The following is a 22239-nucleotide window of genomic DNA, read 5'->3' as shown; positions in this document are numbered from 1 at the left end:
TAGTGTTGTGGGGGAGATGTATAGGATGCATACTGCCGCATTACAAAACCAATTACCCTGCAGGGGAGCATGCGCGAAGTGCTCGAAAGGCCATAATAATCCCCAGGAGGCGAACTGATTTTGTCGTCTTCCTGGCTTTGACTCCAGCGTGCTGTTTCAAGCGGCGCATTGCCGAAAAATTGAGCTCTGGTCGTCAAAACTGCCTGCTTGATCAACCGTTCCCACAGCCATTCTCTCCATAGCTGTCTTTTCGTGACAGATATTGGGGAACCTAAATTGCCGTGTCAGATTTCTTTATTTTTTCGTTTTCTTGCTTCCCGCGGGCCCAGCGCTATCGTATGCCCTCTCTTTCCCCGGAACGCCCTTTCCCCGCATTACTTAGGTAGAAGTTTACAGATTGTCTGTATCTTTACTCTGATAAAAGCAATTCCACACACCGAAACGTAAGCGAACTTCGCCGTTGTCCACGTGTTTCAAACTTGAAATTCACCTTGTACGCTGTATGTGCGTGGGTGCGTTCGTGCATGCATGGGGGAGCTCTAGCCAGCACTGCGCTACACCGGTGCTTCAATAGCTTGTTTCGTGGCCACGTGACCTTGTATGCAGTAAATTGTCTGATGCTTCCCTCTCGGAAACATGGTGTCTCGAACTAGCAATATGTATATACTGGGACATGGGCGTTTTTATAAGACGACTAGAACCACGGCACATAGGAGGAAACAATTGTCATTGCGCTCCATAAAAAGGAATGGCGTGCGAACGTGTTCGCAGTAGGACTGGGCGAAAGAGACCGCGATTTAGTAATCTACGGTCTAGCATATTTCGACTACTACAGTGGTATTCGTGTGGACAAAAAACGGGGATGTCCTGTTTTCTTCCGCAGAAGCAATGTGCTGACAGGGAATAGAAATTGCACATTATCTACAACATTATTGTGAAATTGCTCCTCATGGCGTGTAAATGGCAATCGGTGTACTGTTCGGGCTGTCTTAGCGCCTAATTGAGACGTAATTACCTAGAATAGTCAACAGTTGCAACAGTTCTCTGTACAGTTACTGCCTCCGTAAATTGCCAAAAATTGACGGCGTGCGCAATTTCGAAAGCGTTACATTTTCACTGTGAAATAATTTTTCAAAGTAGAACAAGCCGAAATAATGGTCATCGTAGCGACCGATTTCGATATGATTTTGTAAAGGCACCATCAATACATGGGCAGCTCCAAAGCATTCACCAGAAAGTTGGCTTTGTCGTACAATTTAAAAATATTCAGTAACTAAGCACACCTATCTTGCTGGAAAAAGCTACGCTGGAGGAGGTCAAGGCTTGCGAGTGCACGTTTCTTTCGTGCTCGTCTCTTCTGCGTTGTAGGCGTCATTGTGTATTTCCGTATCCTATGTATTAGTCTACACACAATACCATCATTACTGCAGGCACCAATATTCCATCCTTGTCACTACTAACTCCTGCGCAAAGGAAGCATGAAGCGTTTTTCAAAATGGCTTTTATGTTTCCTTGAGCTATTTTTAATAAGAAGCGTTCAGAATGGCTTCCAGGAAGATATGGACAAACGTTTGCAAAACACTTTTTGTGGCTTCACAAAACCGTTCGTTCATATTTCGTAAGATCAGTTTTGCGAAGGGCTCGCTCACTTGAAGGATTCGGGTCCTTGGGGACATATAACCCAGCTCATCCTGAAGGACACTGAAGTGAATTTGTCAAGCTCCAGTTTTTACTTGCACTACGTAAACTGGCTCAATTTAACACACATATTATTTATTACCTGGTTTATAAGTCGGTAATTATTTCACAACGTGCGAGAGGAGAAAAACTACCATGCGCGGTCTGCAAAGGCCGCTGTGACGACCGGAGAAGGAGCACCGTGAATGCACGATGTCCACGATTATCATTCAAACAAGTTTCGGTTTTGGTTCTGTAAACGAACATGCTTGACATCCGACGGCATCATTGGATGGCCATTCTCGATACCTCAGTTATCGTTGTACCTCGCTTATGCCATGTTGAAGGCTGTAAAATGCGTAAGATAAGCCTCCCAGGACGCCTTGGAATCGTAGCAATCACTAGCCGAGGCCTAAGCAGTGGATGAACGCCCTCCGCGTCTCCGCAGACGCTCAAATGCCATGCGCTTTTCCCCCATATTTGGAGCTTGCCTAACTCATGCCTGTATCGTAAAAGGCGTGCTCGCACCAGGTCAAGGGTCTGTTGATTGTGGCCTGGGCCCACTGCCCGCAAGCAGTCGGTGCTTATGGCAACAGCACGCCAACGAGAACTCGCTAGTGCGTCAGTGTCAGCCTGCGCCCGTTCTGTGAACTATTTCGTGGAGAAGTGAACGTTACGGGCCAAAAATGGTGAAGTCAGTGTAGAAAACATCGGCTGAAAACAAAAATGTCAACTTGAAAAAAATAAATAAATAACGTACTCTGGGGGATTCGAACTCGTGACTTGCAAATAACATAACTAAAGCTCCAGACCAGTCGGCCACGCGCCAGCACTGCAGGAGTTGGAAACATAAGGTATATAATGTACATCCAGTTTACACTTTTTTTTAGTTTAAGCACTTCAAGCAGCTTAGGTGACTATTTGTTGTATTGTGCTCGGGCTGAAAGCGTCCACCAAACTACCGCAGTATCTCACGTCTAACAATTGCATTTCTTATACGGAAAAGAGTTCGCAGATGTGTGGCCGTGCTGCTGACCGCTGTACTTGGTCACCCAGCGCAAAAACGTGCTTCCTGCTTCCTTTTTTTAAGCTGTACGGTAAAAGTTTGAGTTGATTTTATTTCCGTGGCAATTATAGTGACTTCGCTGACTCTTCTCCTGTGTTCAAGAGGCCTTAGATTTTCTACTAGCGTACCAGTCAGCGAAGCGTCCCATGTGCGCTTTTGCATGGCTTGTGTGGAGCGACCTGAACATGAATCCATATTATTTTATACACTGTATCAAGCTCGAGCTTGATACAGAGTACAAAATACCAAAGTTAAGAAAGGCACATCATTCGACCCACAAGCCTGCCGTGGCTTAGGTTCAACTGAACGGAGGAGTTTCGACGACTCGTCGGCGGCCGGCGGCCGGCGGACTAATCACTGGATCAACTGACTGTCAGAAGGTCGGCGAGCCGTGCAGTAGCGCATTCAGCCAAGTCATATCCTCCTGATATCACACGAAAAGGCCACAGAAAAAGGCCGAGGATTCAGAGAGGAGGACAGCATTGTCGAGTGGCTTTTTCTACTAAATAAATTTGCGTGAACGCACTCACAGTGGTCGAAACATGGCCTATGGACTCCGGAATACAATTTGCGCTAGTAATCCCTCAATGTTTACAAACAACTTTATTGTCACTTTAAAAAGCCCTGTTAAATTTGTACTTCTTTGTAATATCAGACAAGAGGGGCGTCTGACGTGCCTAGTTTCGCTCTGATTGAAATTGGATATCTCGTTCAAATTCGGAGTGTGTGAGTTACTGGGTTGTGGAAAACTAGGAAATATAAAAAAAAATATCGGCATTTGTGTAGCCCCTATAGTTTTGTGCAATGACGTAATAGCATTTGGATAGGTATAAATACTCAGGATCGCAGTCCGAAGAGATGCGTCGCCATCAATAGAATGGGACAGGTTTACCGTTCAGACGCATAAACTAATGCAGTGGCGCCAAATTCTCTTGAGGGTAAAATGGTCTGCTGAGTTTTCCTCTCGTCAAACTTTCTGCATGCGTAATATGTCGCCATGGTCGCTGTTGACTGATATAACCACATTTTCGCCATTTTTTGTCTAATCTATTTCTTCATGGCCAATACGGCAACTGTATTCCGCTTACACGGGTTTCAAGGGCAACATTATTTTAGCGCGAGACAATTACGTACCACACGTGATGTGCGTGGCTACAACTGGCAAATGCCAGCCGTCCGCAAGGCAAAACACGTAATAAAATATTTCTAAGTTTCTGGGCCACTCCCAGCCCTGTTAGCGCTGTTATATTTTATCTTTCGCATGACGCTATAATGAGGTTGTGCTAAAAGAATAGTACATAAATTAGCTTGGCCTCTTTAGCTATTACATACACCGTGCTTGGTCCGCTGATGTATTTTCACTAGATCACTTCATCAGCGTTCGGGTGCTTTTTAGAGCAACAGATGATTTTTCCCCTGTTTGTCTTCGGCTGTACAACCGCTACAAACATGTTTCATCCCAATACACACACACCAGCGCTCTTGTAACGATGTGAATGTATAAATAGAGAGTACAACTGCATTACGTGTTTCCACTAGGTGACCCCGACAACAACGGAAGCAACCACAACAAGCACAACTACGACAACTACAACTACGACAACTACAACTACGACAACTACCACTACGACAACTACAACTACAACAACGACAACTACAACGACCACAACTACAACAACGACGACGACAACCACAACAACGAAACCGCGTAAGCTTTGGTATTAGTAGTAGTAGTTCGTCTACTTTAGTGATAAAAGGGCACCTAACACCAACATACAGCACAGTACCTTCTTCCGAAGTACTAGTGCATGGCCGTGATGCTTATAATTTTGCTACAGCATTCGCACTAAGTTTGCAACAAACGCATAAATATGCATATCTTGCTTTGCCAAAAGCGACCTTGGGGAACAATCTCATTGTAAACACAATAAATAATATACAAATCACAAAGTAAATTTAAGTACACGCAGGGATTATAATGCACATAGAGTTGTAGTAGGGTATAAAAATGAGACTGACGCTTTATGTCGAGGCCGTGCGAAATCACATGAAGCCAAAGTAGCATCCCTTACAATGTGAAAACAACTGACACAATGAAAAACTAGTTATGCACTCCCTTGGACTTCGTGCTTCGGGAAGAATCGGAAAAAAACGTAGACGCTTACACTCTTGATTGAGGATTCCTAGGATAAGACAACATCGCTTTTAATGACAAAGTACAAATTACTTTTAAACAAATTAGCATCTAGTCACACATGAGGTGACTATCGTATTTGAGTACTAGCTACGATAAATATACTCACACGGCGCAAAATTAAATGGACGCATTTGCATTAGGCCAGCCAATGCGGATTGCAGTTTTCTAGGAAAACGTTCGGGCCTGTTTCATACGATACAGTTAGTCAACGCACTAACGCTAGACTTTGGATTTTAACTTGAATTGGAACTTAGAGAATTTCAGCTAAATTGCGATAAACTGTGGGTCTTCAGGGCAGAAATTTGACAAAGGGGAGTTTTTCCTTCTCGCCGAGACCGAACACAAAGCGGCGATAACCGAGACGAAGCCTAGTTTTTGAGCTTAAGACCACAACGATTGACGACCTCAACGATTAGGTACTGAATTTCGTATTCTCAAGGCGATACGGCAAAATTTAGTTGGCCGAAGAAGAGGCTCTGGCAGCAACAGGAAACGAGATAATTCATCGCAAGGGGACCCTGAACACGTGTTTTATGCAGCACAGCGGGGAGTACGAAAAGAAGCGTTTGCACTTGATATCAACCTTTATGCAGTTCGGAATGTCGAAGCTTCGATGTTTGCGTGTCCTCGGAGCTTACGAGTGAGCAAGCATTTTCGTTCGAGTATGACGATCCCTTTCGGACATTGTTCTATTGCTGAGGTGCCTTGAGAGCTTGTACGGACAGGTTTATTTATTCATTTATTAAAATACTCTCAAAACCCAAAGGCGTTACAAAGCGAAGTGGTTAACATTTAATACAATATTAGTTACAGCCGTTTTGAATGAGGTAGGATCCGGAATGCTGGCGATGGAGGCGAGGAGGTGGTTGCAGTGGTCGCACGTCTTAGGAATGAACGCGTGAAAGTAGGTGTTTGCGCGACACTTAGGAACACCTACCTTGAACCTGTGATCGTTTCGTGCGGAGTTGTAGGATGGAGCAGAAATGCGAGCCTGTTTTAGAATAGGGTTAGTAAAGTAAATCTTATGAAAGAGGCACAAACGCGCAATTTTCCTTCTCGCAGGAAGGTCACTGAGTTTAACAGAAGATTTAATTGACGTGATGCTAGCGGTTCGTGAGTAGTTTGTGACAATGAATCGAGCTGCCCGGTTCTGAATGGCTTCCAAGGATGAAGACAATATCACCATATGAGGGTCCCAAATCGATGATGCATACTCTAATTTTGATCTAACAAGGGTTTTATATAGTAAGAGTTTTAAAGGCACTAGAGCAAGAGTAAAATTACGGCGCAAGAAGCCAAGCATGCGGTTAGCATTATTGGTAACATAGTTAATATGTTCATGCCATTGCATATTAATGCTAATGTGGACGCCAAAGTACTTATAAGAAAAGACAGAAAATAAATGTACATTGTTAAGTTCATACGCAAATAATTCAGACGTGTTATACGCCTAACGCCAGAATAAACTCTCATTATTGTGCGTTTGTTAACGTTAAGTTGCATCAGCCAATTGTTGTACCAAGAAGATAAGGTAATAATGTCACGTTGGATAGAGACGAAATCTTCCGGGTTAGTCATTTCACGATAAATCACGCAATCATCAGCACAAAGTCTAATTGTAGAAGAAATAATGTTAGGAAGGTCATTAATACAAATTAGGAAGAGTAAGGGACCTGATATAGAACTTGCGTCACCCCAGATGTTACGTGTTGCAACGGTAATTTACAATTGTTAGCATACATATGGTGTTCGGTTAGACAAAAAACACTCTATCCACTTGAGTAAGCAGCTTTATATGTTAAGAGCACTAAGTTTTAACAAAAGAAGTTGATGGGAAACTGAATCGAACGCTTCTTGAAAATCTAGAAAAATGCAATCGACAATGGCACCCCGGTCTGCTATAGAAAATAAATCATTAATGAAAACTAAAATTGCGTTTAACATAAAAATTACTTTCTAAAACCATCCTGGCCGTTATCAAAAAATTTGTTGTCAACGAGGAAAGTTATCAAATTAGAATGGATTACATGCTCAAGCAGTTTGCAGGGGATATTTGCGAGTGTATTGGGCCTATAGTTGAAAGGGTTGGAGGCATCACTTTGCTTCGGAACTGACACCATCCTTCCCGCCTTCCAGTCGCTCGGCAGCACAGAAAACTGCAAGGATTGCGAAAACAGCTTTGACAATATTAGTGACGAGTATGTTTCGGTTAGCTTCAAAAACTGCGCAGTGAGAGCATCAGCACCGGGGGAGGATACCTTTAGGTCCTGAATTAATTTACTAATGCCAACCCAATGAACAAATGGGTGTATAGGCGGGAAATGCACATTATCAAATTTGGGTAACACAGTAGGAAGATGATTACACAAAGAAAGAACAAAGGCAATTTGCAAGGCAACGCAACACTCATCCGGTGGTATCATACTACCGTGATGATCACACAACTGGATCGTGTCCTTTTCAGAACCATTCACTTTTGACCAACATTTACGTGGGTTAGTATGCAGCAAAGAGGGCAAAGTTTTGCTCTAAGAAGCGCATGTTTATATTCAAGGTTTACATTTCGATAGGCTGACCACCTTTCACTACTATCAAATAATACTGCGCTACGGTACAACCAATTCTTTTTGTTGCGTAACCGGCTAAGAGAGGAGATGAACCACGGAGAGCGGAAAGATGATCGGATTGTGCGCAGGGGAATAAATTTATTAATGAGGGATTCAGCAGCATTTTGAAATACTCTCCAGTTTTCTTCCACAATGCGCAAAGAAAAGCTACGCAGATAGGACTCGGTAAAACTTTCCGTTTCCGCATTGATTGCGGCCACGTGTGCGCATTTATAATCTCTTATGGTTTTAGCGGAAGGTGCTTGTTTTGAAGCAGGGACATCGTAAGTAAAATGAAGAACGCTGTGATCGCTTAACCCAGGAAGATAATGAACAGAAGTTTTATCAGGGGTTGTGGTATGTATCAGGTAGAGAAAACTAGGGTTTTGCCAAGATGTCCTGAAAGTGTAGAGCCGATGATTGTGATTACGTTTTCTACTTTGAGAATTACTTTCCAGAAGCAATTCCAACGTCGAGATAATGAGTTTTGTTTCTCCCACAAGTTTTGTTCCTCTGTGTGCGCGCTCGCCTATTTCAATGAAAGTTTGATTGAAAGTGCTCCTAGCTTACTTCGCTGCATAGTCTAATTTTTTTTATTGATCACTTCTGTGTTGTACTTCTACCGCCTCCCCCCGGAGTTTTTTGTAATGATCGCGATGTGCCACTTGAATCCTTGCGCAGAGCATCTGAGCCTTGCTTGGTTTACAACTGCTCTTCGTTTTGGTTTTATTCACTGTCCGCCATGTCTCAGTATGTACATTTTCCTACAAATTTATAAGAAAGTTTTTATTATTTCATGCGTTCTGCAACTGTCCCTAACTGCTTGGAAATCAATCAATGCGCGCAAATTTTGAGCTGTGTAGAAATGTAAACGTATCATTTATTTAGAAATTGATGGGCTCCAGATGTAAACTAAATTGCCGGATACAACGGAGGTGCTTGTTTATTGACTACTCACCCATGCAAATACGCAAGCCTCACATTGGAAAGGCACGCACGTTGTTTTGCTGGTACGACACAGCTCCGCGAAAGGTCTGTATTTGGATTGTTAGAAGACGCCTGCTGGGCTCTCCCACAAAACAATTTACCTGTATATTTAGGTATTCGTATGTAGTGTGAACAAAACACGAGGCTGCTCAACAAGGCCGTGGTGAAGTTTAGAAAGGAGGAGCCATATTGACGCGTTTGAGATGTGGTCGATACAATCGAAATAAAGTGATGCTTTATACCACTCCACACTTAAAAGTATAATGGTAAAATAACAGAAAAAAAAGGTTCTAAAAGTCTCACTCTCTTAACCTCAAGTGCGCATAAATCTCTTCCCGTACAGGGATACGCGTGTTCTCCAGCAAAGCAACGCAACATACAAGTCGGGCAGAAACGCCGAAGCTCCTCTGGCTCAATATCGCACAAAAACCACTTATATCAGGGATTCGCCTAGCATCCAGGCTATGGCGAGCGCACTTTTCGCCGCTGTCGCAAGTGCTCGTATAACCTCGCTGTCCCTGTCCGCCGGAGACGCCCTGAAGCTCCACTTTCTGCATGTGGGATGAACCCAAGTTCACACAAACAGCTGTCTGCTCGTATGCTTTGTCCGTCAATTACTTGCTGTGGCGCAAACGGAGAGTGGCGGCACTTTACCGCAACCTCTAGCGCCCATTCCCCGACTCTGAAAACTGGGGACAGGTGGAGATGCGCCCGTGCCGGTGGCGGACTTTACATTGCAACGGGGCTTACCAGATGAGTGATTTTAGTGAATTTCGCGAAGACAAGCGAAACGATATACGCGAATTCAAGTCATAACTCGTACATGACTTCTGAAAGGAGCACAGGAAACGAAAAGCTAGCTTGCATTTTTAACGTTGAGTTTGAAAAATTGTATTGTAAGGACGCCGACCTTGTGACTGAAAAATGACGCTCTGAAGAAATCTAATGCAGGTTTAATCACTTGAAAGTGAACATTTCGACATACTTCTGTCTGGTTGGGAAGTTACTGAACTGAGATTTAATTAGGCTCCAACCAATACAATGCAAAAGGCAAAAACCCGACGTTTCGAAGCCGGCGCGGCTTCTTCTTCAGGGGTGACAGTGGCCATGCTGCAGCCGCGTCTTATAGTCTCACATTTGCTGGCCTCGCACAAAGCGCCTCGCTGCGGCACGTAATCCGTGTGCGTACACCGAGGGGAGAGTGCCAAGCGAGCGATTAACATTCCCAGGTGTGCGTTGAATATGCCACGATTCGAGGAAAAGCCGCTTCCTCCAGTTCGTTTCCCTTTCGAGGATGGTCGTTCCGGGGAAGTCAATTTTGTGGTCGGCCACTTCGCAGTGTTCGGCGACTGCACTGCGGACTCTATTTTGTTTCCGGACGTCGTTCTTGTGTTGTCTAATCCTCTCCGGCAGGTTTTTGGTCTCACCGATGTACGAGGCGTTGCACCCCGCGCACGGGATGCGGTAGACGACCCCGGGTGCCTTCTTTATTGTCAGCCGGTCTTTGGGGCGGGGGATTAAGCGGCCTATAGTTGTCGAAGGCTTGATGGCTATTTGTACTCCTACCCCTTTGAAAATGCGGGCCAAGGCCTCGCTTGTTCCTGGAATATACGGCACCGGCACGCGTTTCAGGGGTCCGACGGTTGAAGTTCTTGGAGAGTTTGTCACCCTCTTCTGCTCTTTGCGGCGGGTCACGGAGTGAATGAACTTTTTCGGGTAGCCGTTTTTCTTGAGGTCCGCAAATACAAGGTTTACTTCTTTCTTACGTTCTGATTCGGACGAGCAAATTGCATCAGCTCTGTTAATTAAAGACGACACAACTGAGGTTTTGTGGTTAGCGGGGTGGGCCGAATTAAAATGAAGGTAGCGGCCGGTGTGCGTAGGCTTCCTGTGAACGGAGAACACCAGGCCCCTGCCTCCTCTTGTCCCTTGGGCGTCAAGAAAGGGAATGGAGCCGTCTCGTTCACATTCAACCGTGAACTGGATGGCGGGATGAACTGAATTTAGGCGTTTTTTCAGGCTGTCAACTGCGGAGGTCTTCACTATGCAGAAGCAGTCGTCTACATACCGAAGAAAAAGTTTTGGTTTCGGCCGGAAGGAGCTCAAAGCCTTCCCTTCCACGTGTTCCATCGTCAAGTTCGCCATTGTTACAGAGATGGCGGCCCCCATTGCGGTTCCAGTTTGTTGTTTGAACATTTGCCCATTATGCGAAAAATATGTGCTGGCCAAGCAGAACTCGAGTAGGCGGCATATCTCGTCGGCAGTGAGCGGCGTCCTTTCTTTTAGGGTTGCGTCATTTTCGAGGGCAGTTCGGGCCGCGGATACAGCCAGCGGTACAGGAACACTAGTGAACAATGACACGACGTCGAACGAGACCAGGCTCTCGTCTTCGTCAATGCACACCTGTGACGCAAGTTGCACGAAGTGTCTGGAGTTGCGTACATGAGTCGCGGTCTTCCCGGCGAGGGGGGCTAGGATGCGGTGCAGGAAATTTGAAAGGGCTCGGCACGGGGATGATGTGAAGTCTACGATCGGGCGAAGGGGGGCGCCGGGTTTGTGGATCTTCGGTAATCCGTAGAAACTAGGTGCGGAGCCGTTTTGACAGATCAAGCGAAGGTATAGAATTTTTTGTTCCGGGTGGTTCTTGAAAGTCGCCGCGAGTAACTTGTTCAGCTGCGTCTGCGTTTGGTTTGTAGGATCCCTCTTTAACTTCGTATACTCGTCTCCGTCCAAGAGAGCCGAAACCTTCCGGTCGTAGTCCTGACGGTCTAACACCACCGTCGAGTTGCCCTTGTCGGCAGGTAGGATGACAATGCTTTCGTCTTTTCGAAGTTCCTGGAGTGCTCGGTTTTCCTCTGCGGTCAAATTTTTTCCCATTTTAAGCGGCAATTTCGATAGGAGGCCAATCGATTTAAGTCTTATTTCATCTCGGGCGTGCGGCTGTACTTGTTGAACGGCTTCCTCTACCGCGGCAACGACCTTTGCAAGGGGGGGGGGGGGGGGGGGCTCGTAGCCACATTGTAGCTGTGTCCTTTGGCCAGAACAGAAGTTTGCTCTTGAGTGAGAGTGCGGGATGACAGGTTGGTCACAAAACCTTGATCTTGGGCAATTTGGGGCGAGGGCCTTATCGACAAACAAGAAAGTTTCTTATCTTGCGTGATCCGGTGTTTGTCCTCAGTCGATGCCGCCACGCTGTCAGCAAACTCGTCGACGGAGGCCATCAGTCCGGGGATGCGGTGCTCCAGTTGGCGCTTGGCAAAGAACAGGTCCAGTTCTTTCTTCCTGATGGCGGCGTTGCATTCGTGGAGGCGGGCATTGACGAGTCGATGTTCGGCTTTAGTGATGATATTCAGGCCCTCGGGGGTCGACACGGGCCGTTTCAGGCGCAGGCTCTCAGGGACGACTTTCCTTTATTTACAGGTGCGGTTGAAGTCAAGATGAGTTTTGAAGACGGAGATTAATTCCTTGATGCGTATGTAGCGCTTCACGAGCTGCATGGTGTCATGGCCAAAGCCTTGGCTGATAGACTTGAAAGTGAACATTTCGACAGACTTCTGTCTGGTTGGGAAGTTACTGAACTGAGATTTAATTAGGCTCCAACCAATACAATGCAAAAGGCAAAAACCCGACGTTTCGAAGCCGGCTCGGGTTCTTCTTCAGGGGTGACAGTGGCCACGCTGCAGCTGCGTCTTATAGTCTCACATTTGCTGGCCTCGCACAAAGCCCCTCGCTGCGGCACGTAATCCGTGTGCGTACACCGAGGGGAGAGTGCCAAGCGAGCGATTAACATTCCCAGGTGTGTGTTGAATATGCCACGATTCGAGGAAAAGCCGCTTCCTCCAGTTCGTTTCCCTTTCGAGGATGGCAGTTCCGGGGAAGTCAATTTTGTGGTCGGCCACTTCGCAGTGTTCGGCGACTGCACTGCGGACTCTATTTTGTTTCCGGACGTCGTTCTTGTATTGTCTAATCCTCTCCGGCAGGTTTTTGGTCTCACCAATGTACGAGGCGTTGCACCCCGCGCCCGGGATGCGGTAGACGACCCCGGGTGCCTTCTTTATTGTCAGCCGGTCTTTGGGGCGGGGGATTAAGCGGCCTATAGTTGTCGAAGGCTTGTGGGCTATTTGTACTCCTACCCCTTTGAAAATGCGGGCCAAGGCCTCACTTGTTCCTGGAATATACGGCACCGGCACGCGTTTCAGGGGTCCGACGGTTGAAGTTCTTGGAGAGTTTGTCACCCTCTTCTGCTCTTTGCGCCGGGTCACGGAGTGAATGAACTTTTTCGGGTAGCCGTTTTTCTTGAGGTCCGCAAATACAAGGCTTACTTCTTTCTTACGTTCTGACTCGGACGAGCAAATTGCATCAGCTCTGTTAATTAAAGACGACACAACTGAGGCTTTGTGGTTAGCGGGGTGGGCCGAATTAAAATGAAGGTAGCGGCCGGTGTGCGTAGGCTTCCTGTAAACGGAGAACACCAGGCCCCTGCCTCCTCTTGTCACTTGGGCGTCAAGAAAGGGAATGAAGCCGTCTCGTTCACATTCAACCGTGAACTGGATGGCGCGATGAACTGAATTTAGGCGTTTTTTCAGGCTGTCAACTGCGGAGGTCTTCACTATGCAGAAGCAGTCGTCTACATACCGAAGAAAAAGTTTTGGTTTCGGCCGGAAGGAGCTCAAAGCCTTCGCTTCCACGTGTTCCATCGTCAAGTTCGCCATTGTTACAGAGATGGCGGCCCCCATTGCGGTTCCAGTTTGTTGTTTGAAAATTTGCCCATTATGCGAAAAATATGTGCTGGCCAAGCAGAACTCGAGTAGGCGGCATATCTCGTCGGCAGTGAGCGGCGTCCTTTCTTTTAGGGTTGCGTCATTTTTGAGGGCAGTTCGGGCCGCGGATACAGCCAGCGGTACAGGAACACTAGTGAACAATGACACGACGTCGAACGAGACCAGGCTCTCGTCTTCGTCAATGCACACCTGTGACGCAAGTTGCACGAAGTGTCTGGAGTTGCGTACATGAGTCGCGGTCTTCCCGGCGAGGGGGGCGAGGATGCGGTGCAGGAAATTTGAAAGGGCTCGGCACGGGGATGATGTGAAGTCTACGATCGGGCGAAGGGGGGCGCCAGGTTTGTGAATCTTCGGTAATCCGTAGAAACTAGGTGCGGAGCCGTTTCGACAGATCAAGCGAAGGTATAGAATTTTTTGTTCCGGGTGGTTCTTGAAAATCGCCGCGAGTAACTTTTTCAGCTGCGTCTGCGTTTGGTTTGTAGGATCCCTCTTTAACTTCGTATACTCGTCTCCGTCCAAGAGAGCCGAAACCTTCCGGTCGTAGTCCTGACGGTCTAACACCACCGTCGAGTTGCCCTTGTCGGCAGGTAGGATGACAATGCTTTCGTCTTTTCGAAGTTCCTGGAGTGCTCGGTTTTCCTCTGCGGTCAAATTTTTTCCCATTTTAAGCGGCAATTTCGATAGGAGGCCAATCGATTTAAGTCTTATTTCATCTCGGGCGTGCGGCTGTACTTGTTGAACGGCTTCCTCTACCGCGGCAACGACCTTTGCAAGGGGGGGCGGGGGGGCTCGTAGCCACATTGTAGCTGTGTCCTTTGGCCAGAACAGAAGTTTGCTCTTGAGTGAGAGTGCGGGATGACAGGTGGCTCCGCAACGATGCAAACGTCTGGTTTTTGCCTTTTGCATTGTATTGGTTGGAGCCTAATTAAATCTCAGTTCAGGTTTAATCACGGAATGCGAAAACTTGAAGAGCCAAGCCACAGTACAGGAGAAAAGGATTAAGGCACCCGAGCAGTATTCCAGGCTGGCTAACCTCCATGTCAAGGGCATTCCAGTAGCAGCAAAAACGAGCCTCACTGACAGTCTTCACAGGATCGGTGAACTTCTTGCTGTGCCTATTGTTAGAAATGTCATTGGAATGTGTCACTGGGTTGGACAGAGAACGCAGACAATGCCCCAAACATTCTCACAAAATTCAAATGCCGTTGTAAGGGTCACACAGCGCTTGGTTAAGCAACGACGGCTAGAATTTCCGCTCGCGGTCTTGGGCTTGTCTCCAACATGGCCGTCTACATGAACGCAATTTTGTTCACTGTCTTGTCACATCTACATGAAATGGCCATAGCAAAAAAGAAAGCAGGGAACTGGAAGTTCGTTTTGACGAATTTTGCAAAGAGTTTCGCATAGAAAGATAAATCCGCCCCGCTTTGCACATTCGTAACGCGTGCAACGTTGAGAAGATCGCTCAAGAACAGGAACAGCTGCCCTATTACCCACCATTACCTACAATAGGGATAAAATCACAGGACGTATTTACATCGAAAGTATTCTTCCCAACGACGCTCAACGCTGCTTCTATTTACACTATCGCTTACCCACCATAAAGAAGGATGGATCTATCCTTCTGGATGATTTTCTTTTGCTCACAGTTTGGGAAAATGCTGACAGTTTGGGAACACACCTCATGTGGAATCTACAAACGCCATCACCATCATATATTTTTCTTCAATCGAAACAGAAAAAAAGAAGGCGGTCTTGCTCTGGTAACAAAAGAAACCCCGTAGAGTGTCGAATCGTCTCTGTATGCTCTTTTATTTCCGTTGACATCGTGTGTTTGGCAGTGACCGCCCATGATTGTATTAATTTCGTTATGCACACACCACCTCACTTAGCCGCAAACACTTTCATTCCTCATCTTGACAGACTACTGAACTACGCAAAAGACAATTTTAAAATAATAATTCTTGTTGGTGACTTCGATGTTCACCTACTAAAGCAATATTGAGCTCAAAATTTCGTTCTTTTGACCATCCAATGAAACGTCTACCCGCCGCGCTGGCTCTTCACAGTAGAAGGCCAGTAGTTTACGGACTCCGTTATGTCCGCACGTCATCAGCGCGAAGAAAAGTCGTTGTTCGTGTTCTTCGTAGAGGTACATGCTCAATTCTGGGATTGCTAAGGAATAGGAGTGTGCCCGCTTCACCAAATTCGCAGGTGTATGAATGTTACAGGTAACATGTGCAAACTAATGGTTGCGGCATGACACCTGATCGTGGTGGCGAATGAATAGAACTCGCGTTATTCTCGCATAACCCTCATTTTGGGAAGCTGTGGCGTGTGTCATTGGGCTTGCTTTCGCAATCAGCGCCGTCAAGCGAATAAATGAAAGCAAAAAAAGAGAGGCATACACGTAGCAGAAAAAAAGTTGCTTGCAGCAATTTGCGCCAAAATACTAAGGCAAAAGCGAAAAAAGCGATGCAAATGCATTGTTTCATCGAATAAGTGAGTACGTATCGCCAGGATTTTGCCTTCAAGCACGAAGGAAGATTTAGGTGTCGAGAGTAATTGCTTGAAGGCGTTGCAGGGTTGATTCAGCATATTTCGCAGTCTTAGCGGTAGCTTGTCCCAGTTCTACCAGGATGCCTAAGTTACGGGCGAACTGTCTCATGGTTGGACGTAGTCGGCATACGCTTACACAGACGGAGGGAGGTGGGACGCGACAGGTTCTGGCCCTACATTTTCCTACACACTCATTGTACCCCCTTCGTAAATAGAGTGATGGCGCTGTTCTGGATAACATGGCGCTGTTCTGTATAACATGACTACCATAGTGCGAAATTTCCTGTTTGAAGCTTGGCTCCGCAACAAATAATTACGTCTACCCACCAGCTGTTCCCTTGCGAGAGCGATCACAATTACCGGGCGGTTGTTGCTGCGCGGTGCCTGAATGTTTCCTGTACATCATTTGTTCTCGTTGTGTGCCTCCGTTTGTGGTAAAGCTTCCGTGATATGTCTAATTGCAAAAACGCGTAAGCGAAAAGGTTACCAAGCGCCTCCTTCCCCCGACACTTCCTTCGGAATATTACGGCCTTAGGTGTAGGAAAGAGTAAGGGGCGAAAAATTGGCTGCGCTGGAGCGCACTTCACTGCACTTACAAAATGAGTCATTGTGGCGGGCTCAACCATTTCTCTCAGAAACGAGATTAAAATAGAAGAACTTACAATCCAGCATGAGGCTGAACACCACCAATTATCAACTCCAGAATCAGGCATTTCACCGTGCGAAGACATGGCCCAAATGAGTCTGTCATACTCAAGGTCCCGAACGGCCTTTTCAGCCCACGTGTCACTAACTCTCTTCCACACTTTTCAGTCGCCTAGCCAAGTTACACCAATTGACGCCACACTGCGCGCAGTGTATCTGCGGACGATGCTACAGATGCTACGATACTACTGTCCACAACTCCGACGCTTGTTTTCTGTCGGGCACTTACGTAAAATGTTCTGCTTTAACACTCAGGCGGCCACCGTTAGGCGCAAACATCACACTTAGTTTTGACTCACGTCGAAGGTACATTCCTATTAGGTGCAGAGCACTTTAAAGGCCCGGCTTCTCGTCGTAACCCGTCCGGGGTCACGCTATCTAGCCACCGCAGTGACGCGGCGTCACGCTCCCAAACAACGTCAACGCGCGTCACGCCCCCAAACCGAGGCTTCGAAACGATACCCGCTTGTTCCTCTATTCAGGCTTCCGGCAAAGAGATATGATCAAGTGGTTTATATTCGCTCTCAAAATCAGCCAGCCCCCCTCCCCCTTTCCCGTCCCTTAGGAATATGGCCGTGAACTACGAATTCAGTTTCTTTGCTTTCGTTTTACCACCCGGCGGCGCCGGTCTGTGTTACCTGTGTGCGAAGTAAAGCACGTATTCTATTCTTCATTTTTATGCCACAGTTGTTATCTCTTTTGATAAAGAGAGCGCTTCGAACTAACGCCAACACCCTATTCTGAATGAAACTCGACGGTATGAGAAACGTGTTCGCCCAATATAAATGCCCGCACATCAGACGCCGTGGTTTTAGAATCGCCGACATTCCCATGCGGACGTCACGGGTTTGACAGCTGCTTCGCCCCCTGCGTATTTTTTTTTCAATTGTTAGCGGAGCGCAAGTTCACTCTAATGCACTTGTTTTTTCATCAAGCCAACCGCGTCATCTTTGGCTTCGTTGCATCTGCTTGAGCTGTTGGGTACATGCAACCTAAAGCCTCTTAAAGTCATCAACCAAGTCCAACTCGTGGGAGCCGCAGACGGCCAGGCCTAAAGCCGGAGTTTAGACTACTGCTGGATAACTTGAAGGTGGAAGATGTAATGGCTGGTGCCATAAACAACGCATCCATGATGACCAACGCAGGGAGCACTCCTGTAGTTCTGCAGCCACGCCGGGAGCCACTGACCTTTCACAGGTCAACTACGAAAGATTCTGAGGAATGGCTAGAGCATCTCGAGAGGATCCGCACGTATAACCGATGGGATGACGACGAAACACTCAGGCAAGTGTTTTTCTACCTTGAGGACTCCGGGCTGATTTGGTTCGACAGCCATGAACCTACCTGACGACATGGGAGTTATTGAAGACCATGCTTTCGAAAACGTTAACGACTCTTGAACGCATGAAACTGGCCGTGCCGCTGTTGCAGAGACGCATGCAGTATCCTAATTAAAGCGTACTCGTGTTCCTTGAGGAGTTGAAGTGACATTTTGCCGTGAGGACTAGAAATGAGTGAATAAAAGAGGTAAATTAAAATTAAAATTGAATTTAAAACTTTCTGATGAGAGGGCTTCAGAAGCAGCTCTCCGCATACCTTTTCTTGAACGCCCCTAAGGACGTGACCTAATACGCGTTTGAGGTCGCCTCATCGGAGAAGACTCTTGTGATACGAACGAGGCAGTGCGACCGCCTGATCAATGCGCTGGTTTCGGAGACGATTTGTGCCGCTCCTAATAATTCGGGCACACTGCGGGAGACAATCCCTCCTGTGTGAGGGAGGAGCTGCGGAACGTTTTCCGACGACACCACAACCTGCTCGCTACCCTGACCGACATGATCCGGAAAGAAATTCAACACGCTTTGGGAACTTCAATGCCATCCGAACCACAGCGGGAGCCAGAGGCTACGACCTACTCCGCAGCTGTTCGATGGCCCCCGCCCTCCTCCATCCCATCTCTAAGAAGCTCTGCCGTACCCCCGTCCACTGTCGCCGCCGTCCACAGCCCAAACCCAGCAGCCGAGGAAGACCGACGTTTGGTGAACCGCCGATAATTGTCCGCTGGGCTACCACTGCGGAGAAACCGATCACATCTATCACCGCTGCCCATACAAAAAACTCTGACTGCGTGGTAGCTCCGCAGACGCACGTTGCCCTATCCCTGGCTTACGACCAAGTGAGATCGACGACTAAATATCGCAAACCAGCCGTGGCCCAGCCCGTTTCAACCCTTCGCCGTCGCCCAACCCATACGAATCGCAGAGCCGCCGTAGCAATGCCAACTTCGCACGTGTAAAATACCCCCCGCGCACGCAGAGCAAACTAAAAGCACCACCTTCTGGAGGCGAAGTTGCACAATTGGAGCGAAAGTTGACAATCGAAAACCGACCAACGACGCAAGGACGCACCGAAAACCGTGACTCACAACATGCCCCGAGCCCGACGACGCGATATAACACGAACTTGACTCTTGAACAAGACAAAATCCCCACGGTGTGACCCGTAGCCGACATGACCGAGCCTTTTGGTGATAAGACCATGATTACGAGGACACATACTGCCCGATCGTGAACACGGCGAGCCGACATACAACGCCCCGACGCACCCGGAACTCAAGGAAGGCAGCGTCCGACGTTCAGTTGTCCAACAACGACTGTTATGTAGTCGGCCTCATAGACACGGCAGCCGATGACTCAGTTATGAGGGGATCATTCGCGCCTAAGCTGACGGAAGTTGCGACCAGAAGGGACGGTCCGCATATACGCACAGGAGGAGGCCATCTTCTATAGCCAAGTAGAACGTGCACATCGCGCGTCTCCATAGACGGCAGCACGTATACTGCTGCGTTCGTCATTTTGCCTAACTGCGCCCGTGGTGTAATTCTCAGAATGAAATTTGTGACGGAAGACGGCGCAATAATTTATCTGCTGAACAAACCGATAACTTTTCCTCCGATCACTCCATGACGCCGGAACCGAACCCCGAACACCCTGTAGTTGTAAGGATCGCCGAGGATCATGTCACCCTGCCACCCCGCGCAAGCTTGATGATCACCGTCTACTGTGAAGACGCCCTCTTCCGTCAAGGATATCGAAGAGCATGGCGAAAACTTGTTTCGCGACCGTGGCGTCTCCGTCGCCAAAGGCATTACCGAGGAGTGCCAGCATATAAACAAGAGCACTGCAATTGCTTTCATAAAAGAAACGCACGAATCAAGTGAAGTGATCGCGGTCCACGACTTTTCTGCCCACCCCAATATACGTTCAAGCTTCTGCATCCCTTCGACGTAAACCCGGTGCTACCGCAAAAAAGGAACAACTTATTGGCGCGGCCACGTCACTACAGCGAGTGTTTTTAGTCAAACTCAAAATTGTGTCAGACACCTATAGCGGAGCACCGAAAATTAACCGAAGATGGAGCCCGACCTACGAGACACTCAGCGTACACCGTTTCTTAGCACGTGCGGGAACCCGTATGGACACAAGTCGAAAGAAATCTCAGCGACGACAGACATCATAGAAAAACCCCTCGGCTGCACCCGTCATACTCGTAAATAAAAAGACTTCACATTAGAGTTCTGCGTTGACTACTTGCGACTGAAAAAAATCAACGCCCTCGACCACCTCTTCCATGCGAAGTACTTCTCATTGATGGATCTCAAGACCGGCTACCGGAACATTAAAGTGGACGAGACCTATAGAAGACTGCATTCATAACCACGGATGGCCTAGACGAGTTCAAGGTGATCACAGCGCCAGCAATTATTAAAAGAGTCACAGACACGGGCTAGCTGGCCTGGAGTGGAACACCTGCCTCGTATGACTCGATGACGTTGCGGTATTAGCGGGGACTCCGAAGAACATCTTGCACAGTTGGAGTCTATTCTCCAGGTCATTCGTTCGTCGGTGTTAACGCTGAAGCCTGAAAAGTGCCGCTAGGCGTAATAGGAACTCACGTTTTTGGGTTATGTTGTCAATGCCGCTGGAGTACTGCGTGACCCGGGGAAAAGTTCAGCCGCAGCGAAATTTCCAAACCGAAAGACACAAATGGCGTGCGTTGATTTCTGGAAAAGTTCGTGTACTACCGGTGCTTCGTCGCAAACGTGGAACACATTGCAGAGGAACTCACGCGTGACTTAAGGTAGCACCCTTTTCAGCTAGGAAAAAGGCCAAGAGGCAGCATTCTGCCAGCTGCAACAACGCCTGCGAATCCCGCCTGTGCTCGCCCATTTTGACGAAAACGCCGAAACGGAACGGCACACTCATACCAGTGACATAGGCCTGGGTGCCGTCCACGTATAGAAGCAAAACGGTTGCGAAAAGGCAATCGCCTATGCGAGCAGTGGTTTCAAAAAAGGAAGAGAAAAACTACTGATCCTCTCAGAAATAGTACCTGGCTATTACATGGGGCACGTGAAAATTTCGGCCCTACTTGTATATACTTTTAAGGTAGACCGCTCAGTGTTGTGACGGACCACCATGCGCTCTGTTGGCTCGCGAATTTGAAGGATCTCTCTGGCGGTCTTGGGCGGTGGAGCTTGCGCCTGCAAGAGTTCGACGTTACAATCGTCAACAAATCCGGCAGGAAACACTCCGACGCCGACTGCCTGTCCCGCGCCCCCGTCGACCCACCTCCACTAGACTCCGATGAAGACAGCGCGTTCTTCGGAGTCGTTACGGAGAGCGACCTAGCCGCCCAGGAGCGTGCCGACCCCGACTTGCGCGCCATGATCGACTACCTCGAAGGAAGAAATGTCGCCGTGCTTAGGGCATTCAAGCGGAACTTGCCATTATTCAGCCTCAAAAACTCCGTCCTCATGAAGAAGAATTTCAGCCCCGGAACGAGAACGCATTACCTACTTGTCATCCCTGCAGAGCTCAGTGACGAAGTTTTGGAAGCGTGCCACGACTACCCGCCTTCCGGACATCTCGGCACAGCCCGCACCATTGGAAAAATCAAGGCGAAGTACTTCTGGCCCCGCCTTACATCCGACGTCACCCACTACGTTCGGAGTTGCCGTGACTGCCAGCGACGAAAAACGCCTCTGACAAGACCCGCCGGCTTTCTTCAACCGATCACCGTCCCGTCGAGGCCCTTTCAACAGATTGGAATGGACCTTCTAGGCCCGTTCCCTACGTCACAATCACAGAACAAGTGGATTGTACATGACGCGCTACGCAGAGACTGCCGCTCTTCCGAGGTGCCCTGCACAGGAAGTCGCAAAGTTCTTTATAAGCCAAGTTGTGCTGCGACATGGAGCCCCGGAAGTCCTAATCACGGACCGCGGAACGGCTTTCACTGCGGAGCTGATGCAATAAATATTACGCTACAGCAACACGGATCACAGAAGAACGACGGCGTATCACCCCTAAACGAACGGACTAACATAACGTCTGAACAAGACAATCGCAGATATGTTGTCAATGTACGTTGATGTTGAACATAAGACTTAGGAGGAAGTGCTCCCGTATGTCACGTTTGCGTACAAGGCCCCGGTCGACCCACCACAACGAGACTCTGATGAAGGCACTAAGTTATTCGGAGTCGTGAGGGAGAGCGAACTCGCAGCCTAGAAGCGTACCCACCCTGATTTACGCGTTATGATTGACTACCGCCAACGATGCAACGTCGCTGTGCCGACGGCCTTCAAGCGCAACTTAA

The sequence above is a fragment of the Haemaphysalis longicornis genome, unplaced genomic scaffold, assembly GCF_048455015.1.
Source record: "Haemaphysalis longicornis isolate Haplotype H1 unplaced genomic scaffold, Haemaphysalis longicornis Haplotype H1 scaffold_3, whole genome shotgun sequence".
Classification (NCBI taxonomy): Eukaryota; Metazoa; Arthropoda; class Arachnida; order Ixodida; family Ixodidae; genus Haemaphysalis; species Haemaphysalis longicornis.
The sequence above is the reverse complement of the archived record's forward strand: the minus strand, read 5'-3'. Positions refer to the sequence as shown.